Source organism: Vulpes vulpes, chromosome 1 (genome assembly GCF_048418805.1).
Source record: "Vulpes vulpes isolate BD-2025 chromosome 1, VulVul3, whole genome shotgun sequence".
Taxonomy (NCBI): Eukaryota; Metazoa; Chordata; class Mammalia; order Carnivora; family Canidae; genus Vulpes; species Vulpes vulpes.
In genome coordinates, this window is record NC_132780.1 from 169163621 (window position 1) to 169188858 (window position 25238).

Here is a 25238-nt window from a genome sequence, read left to right on the forward strand (position 1 = left end):
TTACTTTAAAAACAAGCCCTTGAATAAATTGTGACTTCATTGTATTTAATTTTGCTATAGAGCACAAGTTGAGCACACTGTGGCTCACTGTAAGAGAGAACTCCTAACTGGATGTCTGTCCAAAGTCATACTGGCAGTCTGGGGAAGCAGCCTACCTCCCTTCTCAATTCAGACATGGGCTGGGATGAATTATTGCATTTGGAGAGAGGTTGAACGAAAGGCCTCCAAAGTCCCTTCTGACTAAACATTTTATGAGTATATAAATATAAGTTCATTTGGATGCCAGAGAGGTGAGAGATTAAAATTAGTTTTAGCAGAGGGGCCTTTCGGACGAAGGAAGTTACTGCGGCTTGCTTTGAAGAACTGCTACACTTTGGAAATGGGGCAAGAAAAAGGTATCATTCTGGGTAGGAGAAACATGTCAAAGGTATGGAAGAGGCTGAGCAGGTGCAGAGAAATGATGCTGATGCTGATGGGGGAAAAAAGAAATATGATAGAAAGAGCCCCTTGAGAGAGAGTAGGAGTTGAACTGTATTTGAGGCAGTGGTAAGCTTAGCAAAAACCTGACAGCTGTTCATACATTATCTGATAAACCTGACAGTTGCCTAAGGACATGTGAACTTAGGAGCAGCTCTGAAGTGAAAAGAGATAGAAAAGCTGAATGCTGCGTTAAAGCATCTTCCCCAGTGATAAAGAACTGGGGTTTTCCCAAATACAGGGGTGGGCTACCAGTCAGGGGTAAAATACATGTTTTTAAAGGTATCTCTTGTCTATAGCAAGATGCAGCAAGGAATATCTCTAAACATCTGACTAAGGTCAGAAAATGACATTTTAAGAACTTTCATCACAGAGGTGAAGCTAGGATCTTTAAAAAATATTATAAAGATCCTTTGTTTATGAATAAACAAGTACAAATATGGTACAAGATGATGAATTAAGGAATTGGAACACTGGAAGGAAATCTGACATGATATTTCTTCAAAGGGGCCTTTGTAACTCTATCATTATAATTATTATATAAATTATATTATGTACTTATATATAAACTATAAGACCATCATAGGATGGTTTGCAGTAGTGCATAGCTCAGAGTGATGGTGTATCTTCTGGACTGCAAATGACCAATCTAATATCACCAGCCCCACCTGAGCCCTAGGGATAGGGCTGTGCATATCACATGGCAGGTAACCAAAGAGAGATGGTGGTCTCATCAGCAACTCAAAAGCTGTGATGGTTCTAGGTAGTTTGTGTATTTTTATGTTTGGCCATTATTGAGTCCTAATTTATTCTTTAAATCTTTACCAAAAAAGGAAAAAAAAAAAACAATGAAGAATACATTCCAGAAATTGAGAGTGAGACAAATTATGTTTCAATCAGTTTGTACTTTTGTGGGGGTGCCTGGGTGGCTCCATTGGTTAAACATCTGCCTTTGGCTCAGGTCATGATCCTGGGGTCCTGGGATTGAGCCCCACTCAGGCTCCCTGCTCAGCAGCGAGCCTGCTTCTCCCTCTCCCTCAGCCTGCCATTCTGCCCACTTGTACTCTCTCTATATATATTTCAAATAAATAAATAAATCTTTTTTTAAAATTGTATTTTTGTAATCATACAGACCCCAAATCCAGAAATATCATTAACCAAATGATTTTGGTGTTTGTAATGATGTTTGTAACTTCACAAACATTCCACTACTGCCATCCAGCTATCTAAGTATGAGGAAAATGCTGTTTGTCAAAAAAAAGACTAATCATAGCATTTGTCATTTGGATAACGAGAATCCCTAGTAGTATATAATATCAGCAAATTTTGGTCATTCTGAAAAATAGACAAAACACTTTTGTTGCTTGGATTCTGATGATACCTGGTATTTTGTTTCTATTCCGTTATCCTCCACTATTATCTCTCCCTGGATCCTACCAGTTTAAAATTGACCTTGAATTTATTTCAAATAAAATTTCTAAGACATTGAAGATTTTCCCTCTCTCTTTTTAAAATTATTTTTATTAAGTTTTTAAATTTTAATTCCACTATATTTAATGTACAGTGTTACATTAGGCTCAGTTGTTCAATATAGGGATTCAACAATTTTATGCTGAACTGGAGGGGCAAGACGGCGGAAGAGTAGGTCTCCAAGTCACCTGTCCCCACCAAATTACCTAGATAACCTTTAAATCATCCTGAAAATCTATGAATTCGGCCTGAGATTTAAAGAGAGACCAGCTGGAACGCTACAGTGAGAAGAGTTCGCGCTTCTATCAAGGTAGGAAGACGGGGAAAAAGAAATAAAGAAACAAAAGGCCTCCAAGGGGGAGGGGCCCCGCGAGGAGCCGGGCTGAGGCCGGGGCGAGTGTCCCCAGGACAGGAGAGCCCCGTCCCGGAGGAGCAGGAGCTGCACCAACCTTCCCGGGTGGAAAGGGGCCCGCAGGGAGTTAGAGCAGGACCCAGGAGGGCGGGGATGCCCTTGGGCTCCCTGGGACACTAACAGGCACCTGCGCCCCGGGAGAGTGCGCCGAGCTCCCTAAGGGCTGCAGCGCTCGGCGGGACCCGGAGCAGCTCGGAGGGGCTCGGGCGGCGGCTCCGCGGAGGGGGCTGCGGGGCGGGAGCGCGAATCCAACAGCGCAGGCCCCGGAGCACAGGGCGCCGGGACACAGCCCAGGATGCGGCCTCCCCCGGGACAGGCAGAGGCCGGGAGGGCCCAGGACAGCGAGGACGCTCCTGCCCGGAGCTGAGCAGATCAGCGGCCCCGCCCCGGAGCCCCCAGGCCCTGCAGACGTAGAGCCCCGGAGATACTGCGGGAGCTGACTCCAGGGCTCCAGAGCTGCCCCCGCCACTGTGGCTTCCTCCCGGGGCCTCACCGGGTGAACAACCCCCACTGAGCCCTGCACCAGGCAGGGGGCAGAGCAGCTCCCCCAAGTGCTAACACCTGAGAATCAGCACAGCAGGCCCCTCCCCCAGAAGACCAGTTAGACGGACCAGTTCCAGGGGACTTAAAGTATACAAAATCGGAAGATACTCCCCGTGTTTTTGTTTTTTTTGTTTTTTTGTTTTTTGATTTTTGATTTCTGTTTGCTTCCCCCACCCTTTTTTTTCCTTTTTTTCTTTTTATTTCTTTTTCTTCTCTTTTTTCTTTTTTTCTTCCTTTTTTTTTTTCTTTTTCTCTTTTCTTTCCTTCTCTCTCTCTCTTTTTTCTCCTTTTCCCAGTACAACTTGTTTTTGGCCACTCTGCACTGAGCAAAATGACTAGAAGGAAAACCTCACCTCAAAAGAAAGAATCAGAAACAGTCCTCTCTCCCACAGAGTTACAAAATCTGGATTACAATTCAATGTCAGAAAGCCAATTCAGAAGCACTATTATACAGCTACTGGTGGCTCTAGAAAAAAGCATAGAGGACTCAAGAGACTTCATGACTGCAGAATTTAGATCTAATCAGGCAGAAATTAAAAATCAATTGAATGAGATGCAATCCAAACTAGAAGTCCTAACGACGAGGGTTAATGAGGTGGAAGAACGAGTGAGTGACATAGAAGACAAGTTGATAGCAAAGAGGGAAACTGAGGAAAAAAGAGACAAACAATTAAAAGACCATGAGGATAGATTAAGGGAAATAAATGACAGCCTGAGGAAGAAAAACCTACGCTTAATTGGGGTTCCCGAGGGCGCCGAAAGGGCCAGAGGGCCAGAATATGTATTTGAACAAATCATAGCTGAAAACTTTCCTAATCTGGGAAGGGAAACAGGCATTCAGATCCAGGAAATAGAGAGATTCCCCCCCTAAAAAAAATAAAAACCGTTCAACACCTCGACATCTAATAGTTAAGCTTGCAAGTTCCAAAGATAAAGAGAAGATCCTTAAAGCAGCAAGACACAAGAAATCCCTGAATTTTATGGGGAGGAGTATTAGGGTAACAGCAGACCTCTCCACAGACACCTGGCAGGCCAGAAAGGGCTGGCAGGATATATTCAAGGTCCTAAATGAGAAGAACATGCAACCAAGAATACTTTATCCAGCAAGGCTCTCATTCAAAATGGAAGGAGAGATAAAGAGCTTCCAAGACAGGCAGGAACTGAAAGAATATGTGACCTCCAAACCAGCTTTGCAAGAAATTTTAAGGGGGACTCTTAAAATTCTCCTTTAAGAAGAAGTCCAGTGGAACAATCCACAAAAACAAGGACTGAATAGATATGATGACACTAAACTCATATCTGTCAGTAGTAACTCTGAACGTGAACGGGCTTAATGACCCCATCAAAAGGCGCAGGGTTTCAGGCTGGATAAAAAAGCAGGACCCATCTATTTGCTGTCTACAAGAGACTCATTTTAGACAGAAGGACACCTACAGCCTGAAAATAAAAGGTTGGAGAACCATTTACCATTCAAATGGTCCACAAAAGAAAGCAGGGGTAGCCATCCTTATATCAGATAAACTAAAATTTACCCCGAAGACTGTAGTGAGAGATGAAGAGGGACACTATATCATACTCAAAGGATCTATCCAACAAGAGGACTTAACAATCCTCAATATATATGCCCCGAATGTGGGCGCTCCCAAATATTTAAATCAATTAATAACCAACGTGAAGAAATACTTAGATAATAATTCACTTATACTTGGTGACTTCAATGTAGCTCTTTCTGCCCTTGATAGGTCTTCTAAGCACAACATCTCCAAAGAAACGAGAGCTTTAAATGATACACTGGACCAGATGGATTTCACAGATATCTACAGAACTTTACATCCAAACTCAACTGAATACACATTCTTCTCAAGTGCACATGGAACTTTCTCCAGAATAGACCACATACTGGGTCACAAATCGGGTCTGAACCGATACCAAAAGATTGGGATTGTCCCCTGCATATTCTCAGACCATAATGCCTCTAAATTAGATTTAGAACTAAATCACAACAAGAAGTTTGGAAGGACCTCAAACACGTGGAGGTTAAGGACCATCCTGCTAAAAGATGAAAGGGTCAACTAGGAAATTAAGGAAGAATTAAAAAGATTCATGGAAACTAATCAGAATGAAGACACAACCATTCAAAATCTTTGGCATGCAGCAAAAGCAGTCCTGAGGGGGAAATACATCGCAATACAAGCATCCATTCAAAAACTGGAAAGAACTCAAATACAAAAGCTAACCTTACACCTAAAGGAGCTAGAGAAAAAACAGCAGATAGATCCTACACCCAGCAGAAGAAGACAGTTAATTAAGATACGAGCAGAACTCAACGAAATTGAGACCAGAAGAACTGTGGAACAGATCAACAGAACCAGGATTTGGTTCTTTGAAAGAATTAATAAGATAGATAAAGCATTAGCTAACCTTATTAAAAAGAAGAGAGAGAAGACTCAAATTAATAAAATCATGAATGAGAAAGGAGAGATCACTACCAACACCAAGGAAATACAAACGATTTTAAAAACATATTGTGAACAGCTATACGCCAATAAATTAGGCAATCTAGAAGAAATGGACGCATTCCTGGAAAGCCACAAACTATGAAAACTGGAACAGGAAGAAATAGAAAACCTGAACAAGCCAATAACCAGGGAGGAAATTGAAGCAGTCATCAAAAACCTCCCGAGACACAAAAGTCCAGGGCCAGATGGCTTCCCAGGGGAATTCTATCAAACATTTAAAGAAGAAACCATACCTATTCTACTAAAGCTGTTTGGAAAGATAGAAAGAGATGGAGTACTTCCAAATTCGTTCTATGAGGCCAGCATCACCTTAATTCCGAAACCAGACAAAGACCCCACCAAAAAGGAGAATTACAGACCAATATCCCTGATGAACATGGATGCAAAAATTCTCAACAAGATACTAGCCAATGGGATCCAACAGTACATTAAGAAAATTATTCACCATGAACAAGTAGGATTTATCCCTGGGACACAAGGCTGGTTCAACACTCATAAAACCATCAATGTGATTCATCATATCAGCAAGAGAAAAACCAAGAACCGTATGATCCTCTCATTAGATGCAGAGAAAGCATTTGACAAAATACAGCATCCATTCCTGATCAAAACTCTTCAGAGTGTAGGGATAGAGGGAACATTCCTTGACATCTTAAAAGCCATCTACGAAAAGCCCACAGCAAATATCATTCTCAATGGGGAAGCACTGAGAGCCTTTCCCCTAAGATCAGGAACAAGACAGGGATGTCCACTCTCACCACTGCTATTCAACATAGTACTGGAAGTCCTCGCCTCAGCAATCAAACAAAAAGACATTAAAGGCATTCAAATTGGCAAAGAAGAAGTCAAGCTCTCCCTCTTCGCCGATGACATGATACTCTACATAGAAAACCCAAAAGCCTCCACCCCAAGATTGCTAGAACTAATACAGCAATTTGGTAGCGTGGCAGGATACAAAATCAATGCCCAGAAATCAATGGCATTTCTATACACTAACAATGAGACTGAAGAAAGAAATTAAGGAGTCAATCCCATTTACAATTGCACCCAAAAGCATCAGATACCTAGGAATAAACCTAACCAAAGAGGTAAAGGATCTATACGCTAAAAACTATAGAACACTTCTGAAAGAAATTGAGGAAGACACAAAGAGATGGAAAAATATTCCATGCTCATGGATTGGCAGAATTAATATTGTGAAAATGTCAATGTTACCCAGGGCAATTTACACGTTTAATGCAATCCCTATCAAAATACCATGGACTTTCTTCAGAGAGTTAGAACAAATTATTTTAAGATTTGTGTGGAATCAGAAAAGACCCCGAATAGCCAGGGGAATTTTAAAAAAGAAAACCATAGCTGGGGGCATCACAATGCCAGATTTCAGGTTGTACTACAAAGCTGTGGTCATCAAGACAGTGTGGTACTGGCACAAAAACAGACACATAGATCAATGGAACAGAATAGAGAACCCAGAAGTGGACCCTCAACTTTATGATCAACTAATATTCGATAAAGGAGGAAAGACTATCCACTGGAAGAAAGACAGTCTCTTCAATAAATGGTGCTGGGAAAATTGGACAGCCACATGCAGAAGAATGAAACTAGACCATTCTCTTATACCATACACAAAGATAAACTCAAAATGGATGAAAGATCTAAATGTGAGACAAGATTCCATCAAAATCCTAGAGGAGAACACAGGCAACACCCTTTTTGAACTCGGCCACAGTAACTTCTTGCAAGATACATCCACGAAGGCAAAAGAAACAAAAGCAAAAATGAACTATTGGGACTTCATCAAGATAAGAAGCTTTTGCACAGCAAAGGATGCAGTTAACAAAACTACAAGACAACCTACAGAATGGGAGAAGATATTTGCAAATGACTTATCAGATAAAGGGCTAGTTTCCAAGATCTATAAAGAACTTATTAAACTCAACACCAAAGAAACAAACAATCCAATCATTAAATGGGCAAAAGCCATGAAGAGAAATCTCACAGAGGAAGACATAGACATGGCCAACAAGCACATGAGAAAATGCTCTGCATCACTTGCCCTCAGGGAAATGCAAATCAAAACCACAATGAGATACCACCTCACACCAGTGAGAATGGGGAAAATTAACAAGGCAGGAAACAACAAATGTTGGAGAGGATGCGGAGAAAAGGGAACCCTCTTACACTGTTGGTGTGAATGTGAACTGGTGCATCCACTCTGGAAAACTGTGTGAAGGTTCCTCAAAGAGTTAAAAATAGACCTGCCCTACGACCCAGCAATTGCACTGTTGGGGATTTACCCCAAAGATTCAGATACAATGAAACGCTGGGACACCTGCACCCCGATGTTTCTATCAGCAATGTCCACAATAGCCAAACTGTGGAAGGAGCCTCGGTGTCCATGGAAAGATGAATGGATAAAGAAGATGTGGTTTATGTATACAATGGAATATTACTCAGCCATTAGAAATGACAAATACCCACCATTTGCTTCAACGTGGATGGAACTGGAGGGTATTATGCTGAGTGAAGTAAGTTAATCGGAGAAAGACAAACAGTGTATGTTCTCATTCATTTGGGGAATATAAATAATAGTGAAAGGGAATATAAGGGAAGGGAGAAGAAATGTGTGGGAAATATCAGGAAGGGAGACAGAACATAAAGACTCCTAACTCGGGGAAACGAACTAGGGGTGATGGAAGGGGAGGAGGGCGGGGGGTGGGGGTGAATGGGTGACGGGCACTGAGGGGGTCACTTGATGGGATGAGCACTGGGTGTTATTCTGTATGTTGGTAAATTGAACACCAATAAAAAATAAATTTATTATTAACCCCCCCAAAAAAAACAATTCTATGCTCAGTGCTCCCCATGACAAGTATACTCTAATCTTCATCACGTATTTCACCCATTCCCCCACCTACCTCCCCTCTGGTGACCATCCATTTGTTCCCCTAGTTGAGTCTGTTTCTTGGTTTCTCTCTCTCTCTCTCTCTCTCTCTCTCTCGTTCTCTTTTTCTTTTAACGTTTGTTCATTTGTTTTGTTTCTTAAATTCTACATATGAGTGACATCACATGGTATTTGTTTTTCTCTGACTAACTTATTTGGCTTAGCATTATACTCTCTAGCTCTATCCATGTCCTTGAAAATGGCAAGATGTCATTCTTTTTATGACTAATACTTTTATGAAAAATATTTTTATGGCTGGATAATACTCCATTTTATAGACACATACACACACCACATCTTCTTTATCCATTCATCTATTGATGGACACTTGGGCTACTTCCATAATTTGGTCATTGTAAACAGTGCAGCAATAAAAGCAATGTTTTTTGGGGTGTATATATCCCTTTGAATCAGTACTTTTGTATTCTTTGGTAAATACCCAGTAATGCAATTACTACATCATAGGATAGTTCTATTTTTAACTTTTTAAGGCACCTCTATACTGTTTCCCTCAGTGGCTGCACCAGGTTACATTCTCACCAACAGTACCTAAAGGTTCCTTTTTCTCCACATCCTCACCAACATTTGTTTTCCTGTGCTTTTGATTTTAGCCATTCTGACAGGTGTGAGGTAATATCTTGTGGTGCTTTTGATTTGCATTTTCCTGATGATGAATGATATTGACCATGTTTTCATGCATCAGTTGGCCATCTGGATGTCACCTTTGGAGGAATGTTTATGTCTTCTGCCCATTATTTAGTTGAATTATTTGTTTTTTTGGTGTTGAGTTGTATAAGTTCTGTATATATTTTGGATATGAACCCTATGTTAGATATGTCATTTGCAAATATCTCCTCCCACTCCATAGGTTGTCTTTTGGTTTGTTGATTGTTTCCTTCACTGTGCAGAAGCTTTTTATTTTGATGTAGTCCCAATAATTTATTTTTGCTTTTGTTTTCCTTGCCTCAGGGGACATATCTAGAAAAATGCTATTACAGCTAGTGTCAGAGAAATATTGCCAGTGTTCTCTTCTAGGATTTTTATGGTTTCAGGTCTTACATTTAGGTCCTTAATCCATTTTGAGTTTGTTTTTTGTAGTGTAAGAAATGTGGCCCAGTTCCACACTTTTGCATGTAGCTGTCTGGTGTTCCCAGTACCATTTGTTGAAAAAACTGTCTTTTTCCCATTGCATAGTCTTGCCTCCTTTTCAAAGAGTAATTGGCCGTATAATTGTGGGTTTACTTCTGGGTTTTCTACTCTGTCCTGTTGATCTATGTGTCTGTTTTTGTGCCAGTACCATACTGTTTTGATTTCTGCCACTTTGTATAACTAGAAGCCTGAAATTTGTGATACTTCTAATTTTGTTTTTCTTTTTCAAGATTGCTTTGGCTATTTGAGGTCTTTTGTGATTCCATACAAATTTTAGGATTATTTGTTCTAGTTCTGTAAAAAACGCTGTTGGTATTTTTATAGGGATTGCCTTCAATCTGTAAATTGCTTTGAGTGGTATAGACACTTTAACAATATTTTTCTTCCAATCCATGAACAGGGAATGTCTTTCCATTTCTTTGTGTCATCTTAAATTTCTTTCATCAGTGTTTTATAGTTTTCAGAGTACAAGTCCTTCACCTTTTTTTTGGCTAAGTTTATTCCTAGGTGTTTTATTATTTCTGGCATAATTATAAATGGAATTTCTTAAAAATTTCTCTTTCAGCTGCTTCATTATTAGTCCATAGAAATGCAACAAATTTCTGTATGTTGATTTTGTATTCTGCAACTTTACTGAATTCATTTGTCAGTTCTAGTAGTTTTTTGATGGAGTCTTTAGGGTTTTCTATAAATAGTATCATGTTATCTGCAAATTATTTCATACTTACCAATTTTGGTGCCTTTTATTTCTTTTTGTTGGCTGATTGCTGTGGCTAGGACTTCCAGTATTATATTGAATAAAAGTGGTAAGAGTGAATATCTTTGTCTTGTTCCTGACCTTAGGAGAAAAGCTCTCAGTTTTTCCCCATTGAGTATATTGTTAACTGTGGATTTTTCTGTGAGGCCTTTATTATGTTGAGGCATGTTCCTCTAAACCCACTTTGTGGAAGATTTCCTATCATGAATGGATGTTGTACTTTGTCAAATGTTTTTTCAGCATCTATTGAAATGATCTCTCTCTCTCTCTCTTTTTAAATGTTTATGCAGGTAGGATTTGGATGAGATAAGGGGCAAGAGATAATCAAGGCAAGGGAAATAGCCTAAGATAGTATATTCATGTATGAGGGAAGCCAGAATGGGAGCAGCCAGGCTGGAATAGATGACTTCTCCTAGGGAGAGGATAGGCGAATGTTAAGGAGGAATATTTTAGTGGGGCAAACTTTCTTTTTTTTTTTTTTTTTTTAGTGGGGCAATCTTATATAGTATTGGGTTACGTGCTGGGTTCTACAGTGGTGGGTTGGGGCCCAAGAGTAGATATGAAGAAGGAGGTGACATAGCTCATAGGTGGGTCATTATGAGGGAGAATGGAGGAAGCTGGATTACTGCTGAGTGGATGATTAGGAAGCAGTCCACAAAACCACCCTCACTTCTGATACAGAGTGCAAGTTTGGGGTCTTTGACAACCTTCCATTTCAATAATTTGCTAAAACAACTCACAGAACTCACTGAAAGCATAATCATTATACTCATGGTTAAGGTTTATTATAGCACACAGATTAAAATAAACCAGGGGAAGAAATGCATGGGGCAGAGTCTAGGAGAGTTCTAAAGTCAGAGCTTCTTATTGTTTTCTCTCGGTAGAATGTGGACAGCGTTTACTCTTTCAGAAAAAATGTGAGACAGTATGCACAAGGTATTCCCAATTAGGATAACTCACCTAAGCCTTGATATGTAGAGGTTTTACTGGGGCTCAGTTATATAGATCTGTGTGGTCATCCACATTTGCTGACCTCAGTATCCAGCCCCTCTGGAGGTCTCCTTGATGACATATGACCCAAAGTCCCCTCCCTAAATCACAGTGATAGGCTATTGGTGTGGTCCGAAGTTCTCAGACACACTTATCAGGGATGACATTTCAAAGGTTTAGAGATCACCTTCCAGCCCCAAGGGTAAAAGCCTTGGCTTGTCTTTATGTAAGGTTTTAATTCTTTACTACACACTGATGTGACATAGTGTTGCCTTTTTTAAAAGTTTCCCTCTCATTTCTGTCTCTTATTTCTTTCCCAAATCTTATAAACTACAAAACAATCTATGTCCCCAGCACCCTCATCTTAGCCACTGTCAAGTCAGGCTAACATAGTCACTGGGCTCTAAAAATTGAGAACAGGGTCAGTGGCATGTCTTCATCCTCAGCTTAATAAACTCTGAAGAAGTCTCTGGACCAATCTCAAGGCGTTAGGTCCCTGGGGAATGTTATTTGCAGGGATAGCTTCTCACTTGGAAAATTACAACAAATACAAGTAATCTCAGAAGCCAAGGACTAAAAGTCTGATTTCCATGGTGACATAGGGACTGCCCCATAGTTTCAAACAAAGCAGTTTCTAACAAATAATTAGGTTACCCTAAAGAAGGTGTCTATGTGATTTAGGTAAGGATGCCTCAAAGCCTTAGAACAGTTGCCTTTAAAGCTCTCTCATGTTTTTTGTTTTACTTGACATTCTTTTCCTTGCCAACCTTTTTCCGTCAGTGAAAACTTAGCCAAAGAAGCCTTCTCAGATAATGAGTAGAGGTTTTATTCCTGGAGATTTTTGCCATTTTGAGTCATAGCTCACATTAATCATCTTTAGGGATTTTTGTAAGGGTTGCCTATCTTAAAATTTTAAAAAATTCTTTGGAAAAAGCAGGTTGGGACCAATTTGGGGCTTATGCCTACAAAGTGAGTTCTGTGGTAAAGGGCTTTATTTGCAAATAAAATATTTTCCACAAGCACTTGTCTAACTAAATCATATAGCACAAAAGTAAAAAGACTTGAATTCACAAAACAATCATTATTTGCAAAGGGAAACCTTTTCAATGTGCCTGTACCTACCCACATCTGCTTTTTTGATCTTGAGGCCAAAAACTCTCTTGAATTAAGTATTTTTCTTTCAGTGCTTATCTCAGAATTGTGAAATGAAATAAATAGGGAAAGTAAACAGCATTATTTTAAAATAATGCAATTTGTATCTACTGTGGTCATGTGTGGTACTCTAATTTATTATGTTGACCTGCAATTTGAAATACTTCATATCCTATATTTTAAAAACTAACATAGAGTTTCCTCCTACATCTTCAAAAGTGACTGTTATATTTTCATATTGTCATTAACATTGATTATGCTACCATACTAGTATTCTGCTTTATATATTTTAATTAAATGTTTTATATTTTGTACTTGTATCCTGAGGCAATTTTAACATGAAGGAGACAATTTTATAAATGGGGGGGGGGGGCGGACATATCAAATGAATAGTGTGTTCCCTGCTGCATAGAACATTTAAAAGCCAGAATTCCTGCTTCAAAATGTTTCCAGCCAAAGTAAAATTATAAGGAAAATTAGATGCTCTTAACACATCAGGAGTAAGTTATTTTCTCTTATTTGGCTTGATTTTTTATTTGTTTGATGTAGTCATGAAATATTTTCTCCTTAAAGATGAGTGTTTTTGCTGAAGAAAGGTATAAGGTTTGTTACATGGTCACTTATAATTATTAAGTAATTGAAGATAATGGAAATGTCTGAAAATGGGCTGGCTGTATGATTTTTTTTTTTTGGCTGTATGATTATGGAACATAAAATATTATATAATCTCTAAAAGGTCATAAAATGACATAGAAAAATGTTTTCTGTATGTTAAGTGAAAAAAATCAATCAAAATCAGTATAAACAGAGTAGTCCTTATTTGATTAAGAAAAAATATGTAGAATATGAATAAATAATCCATATAAATATGCATAGAAAACACAGAAAGGCTATTTAGGCCAGATTAGCAGTGGATCTCTCTGCATGAACTAGACATGATTTGTAAGATCATAAATCATTAAATCTTAGAGCTCAAGTGCCTTTGAGATCATTTAATTCAGTCATACATTAATTCACTAGATAATTCATTCTTTGGCTATTTAAAGACTTAATTCTCAATTCTTACTCACTTCTCTTTTCTTTCAGCATAACATCCCTAGTTTTTTCAACCTTTCTTTGTGATTTCCTGACTCCTCCCTATGTTGAGTTGTTAGCATCCTTCTCAAGATGGGTCATCCAGAATATATCCATGTTCCCAGTGTGATCAGGCCAGCCAGCATCCATTGGACTTGTTTGTTCCTTCAATGTCTATCCAACAAAGGCCATAGTTTGTACCAATGTGAAGTCAACTAAAACTTTTTCAGAGAATTTCTACATGAGCAACTATTAAAGGCCATCTTCCCAATTTGAATTCATTCTATTAATTCTTTGAATCCAAAGCAGGATCTCTACAGCTATAACAATATCTGATTCAGCTTCTAGCCTTTCTATTAATCCTTACTAAGCCATGTCTCATTTGTTTTACTGTGTATCCATGTCTACAAACTCATTTTGACCTTGACTCTATCCCACAATATATTTCCTATATTCAGTTTTTTCCCTCCCCATATTGATAAGTAAGCCTTCTCTACCTTTATTCATCTCTGAAAACATCTTTGAGGGCAAGGACTAGAAGTCATATTACCATCTCCAATGTCTCATATCTGCTTTTTCCCAGAGGACTTTATGGTATGGCATTTCATTGGTCACTTCTTTTCACTCATTTACTCCAACTTAGATAAGCAGAACAAACAACCTACCTATAGGCACAGTCAGTGGCTGAGGAGGATTCAACCCTGCATTTTCTACATTGGTGTTCTAGTGCATTTCCCACCACTGAGCTCAGTAGAAAGAATATAAAGGCAAAAAAGTGGAGGCAAAAACTAAAGGGGGGATTAAAATGTAGTAAAAGAATGAAGTAGCTAGTATCAATTAGTGTTTACATATCAGTGACAAGCTGAGAGTCTATAAACAGAGTAATGGGTTAGATCTCTTCCTATTTATCTCTGTAAATACCACCCATGTCTGGCTCATTTATTTTGAATGTAGCTTCCAGAAAAATCATGGATGGGGGCAGGGGGAAAACTCCTGGGAGAATGGGTCAGTTGTCAATATCAGAGACTCTAGGCATTATTATTATAACATAGTGGCCTCCCTGGACTTTAGAACACATACCTACAAGGTGAGGAAGTTTAACTCAATTTGGCAACACTCAAGTCTTCCTCTGTTCAATATTTTTGAATACAAAGATAGATTGATGCACCATTAAGGGGCAGTTTACAATTTTTCCTTGTTATGCTGTTCAAGATAATCTATGAAACACATGTTTGTTATTTCCAGAGCCTCTCTCTTCCTCGTTGATTTTTTTCATTTATCTCAAATTGACTCCCTGATTTTTTTCCTGCACTTCTCAGACACTGCTATACCCCCACTCAACATGCTCCTTGCTTTCCTGGGAAAATTGCTGCAACCTAACTTAGAGCTATGGGATCTGGAAGCCTCTCTACCTGGATTCACATGCTACTCAACTGAATTCTGCTACTTACTGCCAAGTAATACATTCAATCACTTAATTTCTTACAGCCTCAGTTTATTCATATAAAATGATGATGATGGTTCTCATAAAACTGTTGTGAGGATATGTGAAACCAAGAGCATAGAGTCATAAATGTATTGTCTGCTCAGAAAACACACAAATAGATGTTCATCCAAAAAACTTCACATTTCTCTACTTTCTCATTTCTCTGTATCTTCACCTTCTGGTCTCAGAGGAAGAGGGGTATGTATTCTTTTCCTTATTTTTTTCTTTTTTTTAAAAAATATTTTATTTATTAATGAGAGAGAGAGCAAGAGAGAGAGAGAAAGAAAGAGAGAAGCAGAGACATAGGCAGAGGGAGAAGCAGGCTCCCTGAGGGGAGCCCGCATGGGACTCGATCCCAGGACTCCGGGATCATGACCTGAGCCAAAGGCAGATGCTCAACCACTAAGCCACCCAGGTGTCATGTATTCTTTTTCTTAGGCTGTCATAGCTCCTTTTGTATCTATGGGCTTAAAACAATAAAGAGGAATTACTTGTTCTTGCAGCAAAGTACAGAGGGAGGACAGACTTCAGCAGCTCAGCAGTGCCATGAAGAACTGAATTCTGTGCTCTCTTCTCTGCCCTTACTAATATCAACCTCACCTTAAGGTTAGGGCTCTTCAGGATTGCAAGATGGCTGCAGTAGTTTTAGGGCCATGTACTTCATTTTGTACATCCCAGCATAGAACAAGAATTGGTTCTAAAACTTCACTCAGAAGAGCATAGAAGCTTCATTTTCAAAAGTCTGAAAAAAAAATCCCTTTCATATCTCACTGGTCTAAATTGGATGAAATGCCTTTCCTAAACCCATAACTAAGGTCGGGTGATAAGTTCATGTTATTTTAAGCTTGAACCCAATTCTCTATTTCTAGAAATAGGGTGGAGTTTAATTTTTCTCCATTGCATATAGAACGTGGGGTACCCAGGCAGCATTATCCAATTGCACAATTCATACGGATTTCTATTCTGGAACTGTGTTCTACGCCTTTCACATAAAGTACAATGGGAATAGAGCTTCCTGGAGTTTGTCATCTGGTGGGCTTGGACTTGGGAAGAGATACTTGAAATTAAGGGTAGTTACTGCAAGAAAGGGTACTACTAGATACTGGTTAGATCATCACAATGTGCCTACTTCACCATGTGCCTTTGAGTCCATCTCTTCTTCCTCCCTATGGAACTTTTCCCTGTTACTTTATCTTTGTTCTTAAATTATCAACAGCTCCCTTTTTATTGGGTCACTTACTTATGCTCATTTTTCTTTACTCAAAATAATAAACTAAAAATTAAATATAAATTAAATTTAAATTAAAAAATCAGAGCTTCCCCAAACCTTAGCTTAGCTTCCCAACCACAGTTATTGAAAACACAGTCTCTCTTTATTGCCTCAACTTGGTCATCTTGCTTCTGCCTAACCACTCTACCAAATCTACTCTCTGAGCCATTTCTCTGTAAATGAAACCAAATGTCATTGATGGGCTCCAACTTCTCTGATCACCACACTCTTCCTCCTTGAAATTTTCTCCTCCTTTTCATCAGTTTATCTGATCAAAATTTAGCATGCACCTGCCACATGCCACACACTAGCATAAATTCTAAGAAAACAAACATTAAAAGAGTTCAGCCCTTCCCCTCAAGGAAGCTAATAAAGGCCAGTGGGAAGTCAGCCTGTGAAACAACAGCTGAAAGCCATAGTGGGGGCATGTGAAAGGGTTAAGCATCTAAATCTAGGAGTTGGTGGAACTTCAAAAAGAGATAATTCTTGGACTATTTTTAGAAAAATGTAAGGGTTTGTCAACTGGAAAATGTCTAAGGCACATGGAATAGTGTGGTGCAATCAGGGAACTGTAGGTGGCTTGGTGTGGCTGGGGGATGGTAGAGAAAGTAAGGGAAAGGCAAGAAATAAAGTTGTTCAAGAAGGCTGAAGCCAATTAAAGATTTGGACAATATGACATGGATCATGGGTAGCTGCAGAAAAATTGAGCCGTTTAGCATGATCAGATTTATATTTTAGAAAAATCATTTCTGTGAAATGGTGAAGGATGGAATAAGCATACAGGTGTCCAGAAGCTGGTGGACTGGTAAGGAGAGTATTAAAGAATTTGGATAAAGATATTGATGTTTCTGAACTACGACTATAATGGTAGGTGAAAGGAAGGTAGAATAAATTCAAAAGATAAAAATCTACAGCATTTAGTATGGGGTAGCAAGGATGGAACAGTAAAGAATGTCAGACTACATGGGAAGAAAAATTCTATGATGTCAAATATAGCAAAGAGATTAGTCAAGAAAAGACCACTTAGTATATCCCTGGTCTCCTTCTTATTGTATGACCACTTGCCACTCATGTTTGGGCTCTTAGCTCTGGCCCTCAGCAGAGGTGCTTCCCGGTGACATAGCCAGGGCAGACCTCCCTACGTTTTCCCCTTCACAACACCATGTAATCTCATGGGCTTCAACAGTCGCAGCTATGTCATAAGCCCCAAATCTATATATCTGAGTCTGACTTTCTTCCCAAATTCCAATAACAATTTTCAGTTGCTTCCTCAGCATCTCTACTTAGATTTCCATGTATGTACCTTTAGCTAAGTTGAAATCATCATATTTCTCCAAACTTATTACTTCTCTTTCTCCTAATCTGTTGATGCTGCTGCTGTTCTTCTAGTAGGATAATTTGCTGTCACCTTTGTATCCTTATTAGTCTATTCACCCATCAAATATCGAGCACCTAAAATATATCTTGGATTCTTCCACATGCTGTGGATATAGTGACAACTGAAACAAAGTTTCAGAGCTTTATAGAGCTTTGTTCTAGTGAGGTAATGTATATTGTGTTATATCGGAGAAGTGTAATAATTTAAAATAAAATAGGATAGAGAACATAAGAGTGACAGAGTGCATTCTACATTCAATCAGTTGGTAAGGTCTTTAACTTCACCTTTAATGTCTCTGGCATTTATCCTTACTCCTCTGATCCCACACTGTCCAAGTTCTGCCTTCCACGCCCCCTTATTAAACAAATGGCAATAATGTCTCGGTTTAACCCAGTTCATTTGAAAAAATATGGAGAAAGCCATTACCACCTGATGGGCATTAGACTTGATATAGATCCCAAAACAAGCTTAAAAAAAAATTGCAACTCAGACGGAGTGATGAAATAAACACCTCAGCCACTTAAGTACAAAACAAAATTGATAAATTCCACAAAGGTATTACACCCAAATAGCCAGGAAATTCCCGGGGTGGTAGATCCCTTCTGAAGAGGACTCAGTTGAGTTAGCGATACTCAAAATGCCACTTATGGATGGATTGGACGTTTATTGGGTTTGGAGAGGGCAGTTGGGGAGGAAAATGCATTTCAAGTGGAAGACTCTGGATGAGTAAAGGGAAGAAGATGGGGAAGCACAAATGTCCAGGTAATAGTGGATGGTGCCATTTGCTGGGAGCCAAGGTTACTGGTAGAGGAAGCTGAGGTTAGGAAGATAAACTGAAGAGTTTCTGTGAAGAGTCTTAAAGGCTGGTCTGATCATTTATACTTAATTCACTAAATGATGAAAATCCATCAGCTTTTTTCTCTTATCTTTGTACAGATATGGCCTCTTCGTTTGTTAGTTTATTTATAAAATACCTGCGGGACTATCCTAGAATATTGGTAACTTAGTAAGAAATTATTATACAAGGGATATGTGTTGAAATAGTATCTTATGATAGGAAAGCTAAGCATACCCTGCTATGGCTGTATTTATATCTGAAAATTTATGTTCCTGAGTTTTGAAATATTTCAAGTTTTTCATTATTTTGAAATTAGATAAAAACTACAGTGAGCCAGCTTGTAAATGGCTATTTCTGTTCACTTTAGAGAATGAAAAAAGATTCTCTCCTAGGGACTCTGTCAAAATTCTTTGAATTGGCAGAGTCTATGAAACATAAGAAACATGAAAAAGGAATTTTAGTAGAATATTTCCAGACCTTAATGAATGTCTGAATGAAAATACATTGTTTCTTCCAAAAATATGTAGATAATTATCTATTTCTAGAAAGGGACATTAATTTCTAAAGAGGTGCTAATTTGTTTTTCTAAACAAAAGACTGAATTATTTAATTTACAAATGGAAATTCCACTTAAAGGACTTTCAAAGGCAAATAAACCAGTTGAAGTTTTCAAATATAGAATTACATGTGTTGTACTGATGACTTGTCCTAGCAACCAGCTTTCTGGTTTAGCTTTTGAATTATTCTATACATCGACAAATATATTTAAAGTACAGATTTGATAATGGGTATGGTACTAATATTCTAGACGAGTAGATTTGAAACCCAATACAATTTCAAAATTGGCCAACTTTACCAAGGAAACATGAAGACAGGTTTCCATGGTTTCAGAGAATCAATAGTGCCCTCTAAAGGAAATCTATGGGAGGTACATTCAATATCAAGGTTTATTTCAGCATGCATTCTGCCAAAGTGTTACTTAATTGTAATTCCCAAAATGGATTCGAGATTATAAAAAGAGTGTGGGCTGGCCCTCCTCACAAGAATCATAGGTATTTTCCCATACAAATTTCCAACTGGTAGAGCAAACAGATCATCCTTGAGCCCTAGCTGCTTCTGCTTACTATGAACAATTGTCACCATCCTTGTGGAAAGTTTCTTGAAAGGAAATGATTTCCGAATTGAGGGTTGGACATCCTGGATTCTGAGAGATGGGAAACTGAGAAAGGGATCCAGGTTGATGTCTTGGGAAAATGTGCTACATCGAGGGAAATATCTGTAGACTTGAATGTCGAGTAGGCCTTGTCAACTCTTTGCCCAGGGCCAACTAAGAAATCCTATATATTGGCAAAATGACAACATCAGCTATTTAGAAGCAGAAAGCAGAGTAGTTTGGCTGAAACATATGAAAATTAAAAGAAAAAGATGATATGGAACACTTGTCCATTTTTATTTATCAATCTAATTTTGTAGTTTATTCTTACATTTCTCTATCCATTTTACATGATATACAGAGAATTATTCACAAATTGCTTGATAATGTTAAACACTGGGCATTATTATTGTTGTATTATTATCACTAGTATTAGGAGTGGAATGAATCTTAAAGATTAATATCTCTTTAGGGACACAAAAAGTCAATAAGTATGGATGAATGTTAATCCCAGATAAAAGGTAATGTAGCAGAGTTATTGTCATAATAAAATAATTGAGAATGAAGTTCTCATTCATTTAGAATAAGAAAGAAAGAAAGAAAATAAGAAAGAATGAAGAAAATATTTAAAATATTTTATTTTGTTACCAAAGCTAGACATATAGAACACCACGTATGTTTTTAATACCCTTTGTTCAGAGTCAGGTCCAGTTCTATCAGTCGATAAAGATCACAGGTTAGGTTAGCACTTAGCACTTACAACTGTAGCATGCATGCCAGCTTGCTCTGCATATTCAAATATAACACCTCTTCTAAGCCTCACATTAACCTTGTGAGGTCAGCAGGGTGATCATTATAATAAAGCAGGAAAAAAACAATGGAACTGAGTAGGATTATGTAGGAAAATTAATTTTCCGATATCCTTTTTTTTCTACTGATTGATTGGAATATTAAAACACTTGAAGAGATACGAGGTTAAATATTGAAGGGAAAAAAATCTGCTAAGATGATACATCAGCCATAGCAAAGATATTCCCCACCTTTTGGGACAATCCAGGTTAACTGGCACTTTTCAGCTGAGACAGCTGTGGTTAGTAGAGCAAAGTGATAATACTGCACCATCTTAATTAGATGTGACACATTAGTCTGAGGAAATCTGAGAATTATGGCAAATAGAGTCATTCTTAGCAGGTTCCTCAAACTACCACCAAAGCTAAAGGTGCATCATCAGAGCAGCAGATATGCAGGAGCTGCTGGAAGCCGTTGGCTCAGTTATACCACTACATGGACTTTCAGGCCTCCTAGGACATATTTTGAGCTTCACAGGCTAGAGTTAAAAGGGTTTACATGTTCATTTAGATTTCCCTTCTGAATAGTTCTTAGAAAAAAACAGATCCAGGAAAGTATAGATTCCTTTAAATCTCCAGGGCAGGAGTTTAACACAAAAAATCCCTCCTCCTCTGATTTTTTCTGCTTAGGTAAGAAGCTATTTTAAGGTAAGTGCCAAAGACATACTTTTCAGTGTTTTCTCAGCACTGCAGCATGGCTCAGTAACTGGCTGGGCAGGAATCGTAGCACTCGTGTGTCTGGTTGCCCTATCTCAGCATGGAGTGGGAAATGTTCTGTGTTTCAGAATTCTCTTCTGGAACCAAGGCCCCTCTTGCGGGAAAATGGCTCTTGAAGAGTTTGCTGCTCATAGGAGCTTCTGAATGGAGGAGTGAGAAAGTTTCTAGCCTGGGCAACATAAATACAGCCTGGGTACAACTGAAGGTCAGAAGCATCTACCTTCAGTGGCCTTTACTGCTGAACAGAAATGGTGGTTTCTGTATTATGCACTAAACTCTGTCTGAGGCCAAAGCCTGTGGCCCTGGGGAGGATGCTATTGAGTTCCTAATGACCCCATAACCACTGAGTCTTCTAACTTTCACAAGCCAGCTCCATTTGTCCTGTTAACCCTACAAGGTAGGCAGGACAAGTATCATTATCCCCATCTTGCTGCTTGGGAAAAATTAAATGATTGGGCCTGTCTATACTCTGCTAGCTAACAACCCCTGGCTCCCTCCATAAGCCAATGCTCTTTGCTTTATATCATTTATCCACTCTCCCTTTGGACCTGTGCCATATGTCAACAAGGCAATCTGATAAAATAACTAACACCAAAAAGAGATCAGAGGTACTTCCTTTTGGTCTCTCTCCTCTAAGATCATTCTGGAGATATCTTAAAATGTTCACTGTCTTGGTTAGAATTTTTGGCTAGAAAGGACAGAATTTTCTCATGGCTTTTAGGGGTGATGAAAACTGTGAGTAAATGTGTATCCTTTAAAGTGTCTCATATAGGATGTTCAGGAGCACACCCATGGATCTTTCGGTTGTTCAAAAAAAAAAAAAACTGGTCAAGATGATAGGATTCTGCTTTTGCGAGGTCAGGAGTACTGGGAGACAGGGCTTGGGTGCTATACCCATTAAGTAAAGGAACTTGACCTGTGTGTATGAAAACTCTGCCAGGACATAATAGTCATTCAATTGTAGAATCATTCAGGATGTTTCTTTTAAACAATAGGGCAATTATTCTTGCAAATTTTATTTCTGTTTTCCCTGGATTTGAGAATTGTTTTGGTGACCAGAACAACCAGAACAGTTTTGGGAACAGGTTTAAAGTGCTATGAGATAGGACAAGGAAAGAAGAACTGGCAGGAGTCAATGGGATTGTTTACCTAAGTGAGCCTTGGTCCAGAATATTCATGAGCAGCAGAATTGCTTAGTGGCCTCTGACTAAGAGAAAGAAAATAAATACTGAGGATTGTTTCTGAAGTCTTACCTATTACAGGGTCAATCGCTGAAGGCATTTGATCTCCATTAGACTTGTCTAACCAGCAGTCCAAGATTCTACCAATCAGGAAACCACGGTTTTTCTGAGCTCCAAAACTAGAAAGCTAAAAATGATATCCCCCATACTTGTTCATACCCAGGGTTCTGGAAGCAATGAGGTGGAAGCTTTTTTCCTTCAACCTGGGGCATTTTTTCTGCTGGCAACCAAGCCTATGGAGTATACAGTCTCTAGCTGCTATAGAGGCAGCAGGAACCAGAGTCTGGGCTCCAGTCCCAGCAATTGCAGTGATGGTAGCTTTCTGATCTTGGCTTTTACTTCTCTGAATCAGAGCTGTATTTAGGCATCCTTGAAGTCAGGTGGCCTCCTGATTACCTCAGAAGAAGTAGGAGTGTTCTGGGAGTCTGCTCCTGAAGCCCCATCGAAAACCTGCTCCTCCAGTTCTGATTTCATAAGCACTTTATTCCTGGTATTAAATCCTTTTTTTAAAAAACATCTAGTATAGTTTCTGTCTTATGCACTGAACTCTTGTCTGATACAGAGTACCACAAAAGATTTAAAAAAAAAAAAAAAAGCCCTACAGTAGACATGTCCTGCTGACATTTAATTTCAGTAATGAAGAAGTAAGATCTGGGCAAAGACATTAGCAAGAGGAGGGCATTTGAATTCAAATAATAGTTCGTCTCTGTAACACTGAATACCAAGAGAATTAGAGTGGTATCAAGTTTAGGAAATGAGGCATGCTCCTCTAAAAGATTCATAATATATAATTGTGCGGTACAGGTTCTGAGAAGCTTGTAATAGGGAAGCATGCTAAATTTTGTTCACCTTCATATTTCCCAAACTCAGAAAGATAGCCATTATTTGGAGAATGCTGGTTTACTTCAATTTGAGAGGGAAAATACAGTCCTAATAACTATTCTTAAAGTAACCTAGTTCTTATAATACCTTACTAAGGAAATATATGAGACACCAAAAAAAAAAATCAAAATTTGAAAAGCAGAGGCAGAAAAGTCAACAAGCAGTAAAACCAATAAAATTGTTAATGTCTAAGTAATTGCTAATATGGTTATTAAACTTAATATTCATATGAGGCAAAAGTCTTGAAAGGGAAGATAAAGTAAAATAATAACAATTAATTTAAGAGCCTATAATGTTTCAACAAAAAACTAAGAAGTGGAAAAGGAGGAATGAAAAAAGTATGCTAATTTTTATATTCTACACTGAGGAAGGTTTAGATTTATTCTTGACACTGATAGAAAAATTTGGGAAATAAATGAAAGAATGAGTACATACATACATATTTAATTTTAAAGTAACATCGGGCAGCCCGGGTGGCTCAGCGGTTTAACGCTGCTTTGGGCCCGGGGCCTGATCCTGGAGACCCGGGATGGAGTCCGATGTCAGGCTCCCTGCACGGAGCCTGCTTCTCCCTCTGCCTGTGTCTCTGCTTCTCTCTCTCTCTCTCTCTCTCTCTCTCAGTCTCTCTCTGTCTCATGAATAAATAAATAAAATCGTAAAAAAAATTAAAATAACATAAAAGTATCAAGATTAGCGGCTTTCAAATTAACAGAGAGAAAAAACCTAAGCAAAAAATCAAGAAATCCTATTATTAGAGGAAAAATGTAAAACAAAACCCAGTAGTAATAACTATAAGTGTAAAAAGCTAAAACACTGTACTGGCTTTTTAAAAAATCCAACAATATGTTCTTTATAAGCAATCTATGAAAAACATTATATGGAAAGCATAAAAGAAACCAAGGGACAGACAAAGATGTAATGAGAAATTCAAATTAAAGCAAAGTAGGAGGTCTTGATACCAATACCAAAATGAAATTTAAGTTAGAAGGTAGTTGGAGATAACTGGGTGATGGACATTAAGGAGGGCATGTGATGTAATAAGCACTGGGTATTATACAAGATTGATGAATCACTGACCTCCACCTCTGAAACCAATATTACATTATATGTTAATTAATTGAATTTAAATAAGATTTACATTATAAAAAGGAGATTTTAATGATGCAAAAAATTACACACTAATGTCAAAGGAGAAAGAAACCATTTTTTCCTTCTCTGAGTGCCTGCCTCCCTTGAAATAGAAACTCCCCAACCTCTCAGAATTAAGTCCCAAGCCTCCAGATGTGTATCCCTTACAGCTCTCTTATGTTCCTTCCACAGAGATGACACTGGATCAGCGAAATCAGTAAAGGATCATTGTGCATTCGTCGTCTCCTCCCTTTGGCATGCTCTCTTAGAGCCACCTACTATAAGTGAGTTCCATATGGAAACCTCCCTGAAACATAGAATGCCGTTAATGTGTGACTTCAGAGAAATTCAGTCTTCCCCATCCAAGCCACTAGAATTAACAGTAAAACAGTGTGTTTGCTATTCAGACATGACTTCATAATACAATCCCTAGGATGCTCTTCTTCATTGTTGTCCCTACCCCGCTACTTAGAAAGTTTGGGGCTACTGCCTTTTCCTGTCCTAGCTACCCTGTTTATAACTAAATAAAGTGAGTAAGTTGTCAATTTTGGCTAGAAATCTAAACTTAATCCTCCAATGCAATTTAGCATGCAATGAAGCTAATATTTCATTCCAATCTGATTTCTGAATATCTTCTCAATAGTTTATAAACTGGAAAGGAGAGAGCTGTGGGTAATTACACCCTCCAAACCTCCAAAATGGAGGCCATTAACTTTAATGAAAATACATTAAAGTAATATATAAGAAGAAATTGACAAAAACCACATTCCCAAAGGGAGACTTAAACATTCTCTTTTAATTCTTAGA

General features: G+C 38.5%; 1 long non-coding RNA gene across 1 annotated transcript in view; it reads left to right on the forward strand.

Moving 5' to 3' along the window:
* The window catches only part of LOC112926378 (uncharacterized), a 231547-nt gene extending 206571 nt beyond the window's left edge, over positions 1-24976 (forward strand). The window contains exon 3 of the long non-coding RNA XR_003236327.2: positions 24624-24976. This is a non-coding gene — a long non-coding RNA (uncharacterized lncRNA). The remainder of the gene's footprint in view (positions 1-24623) is intronic.
* Positions 24977-25238: the final 262 nt, after the last annotated feature.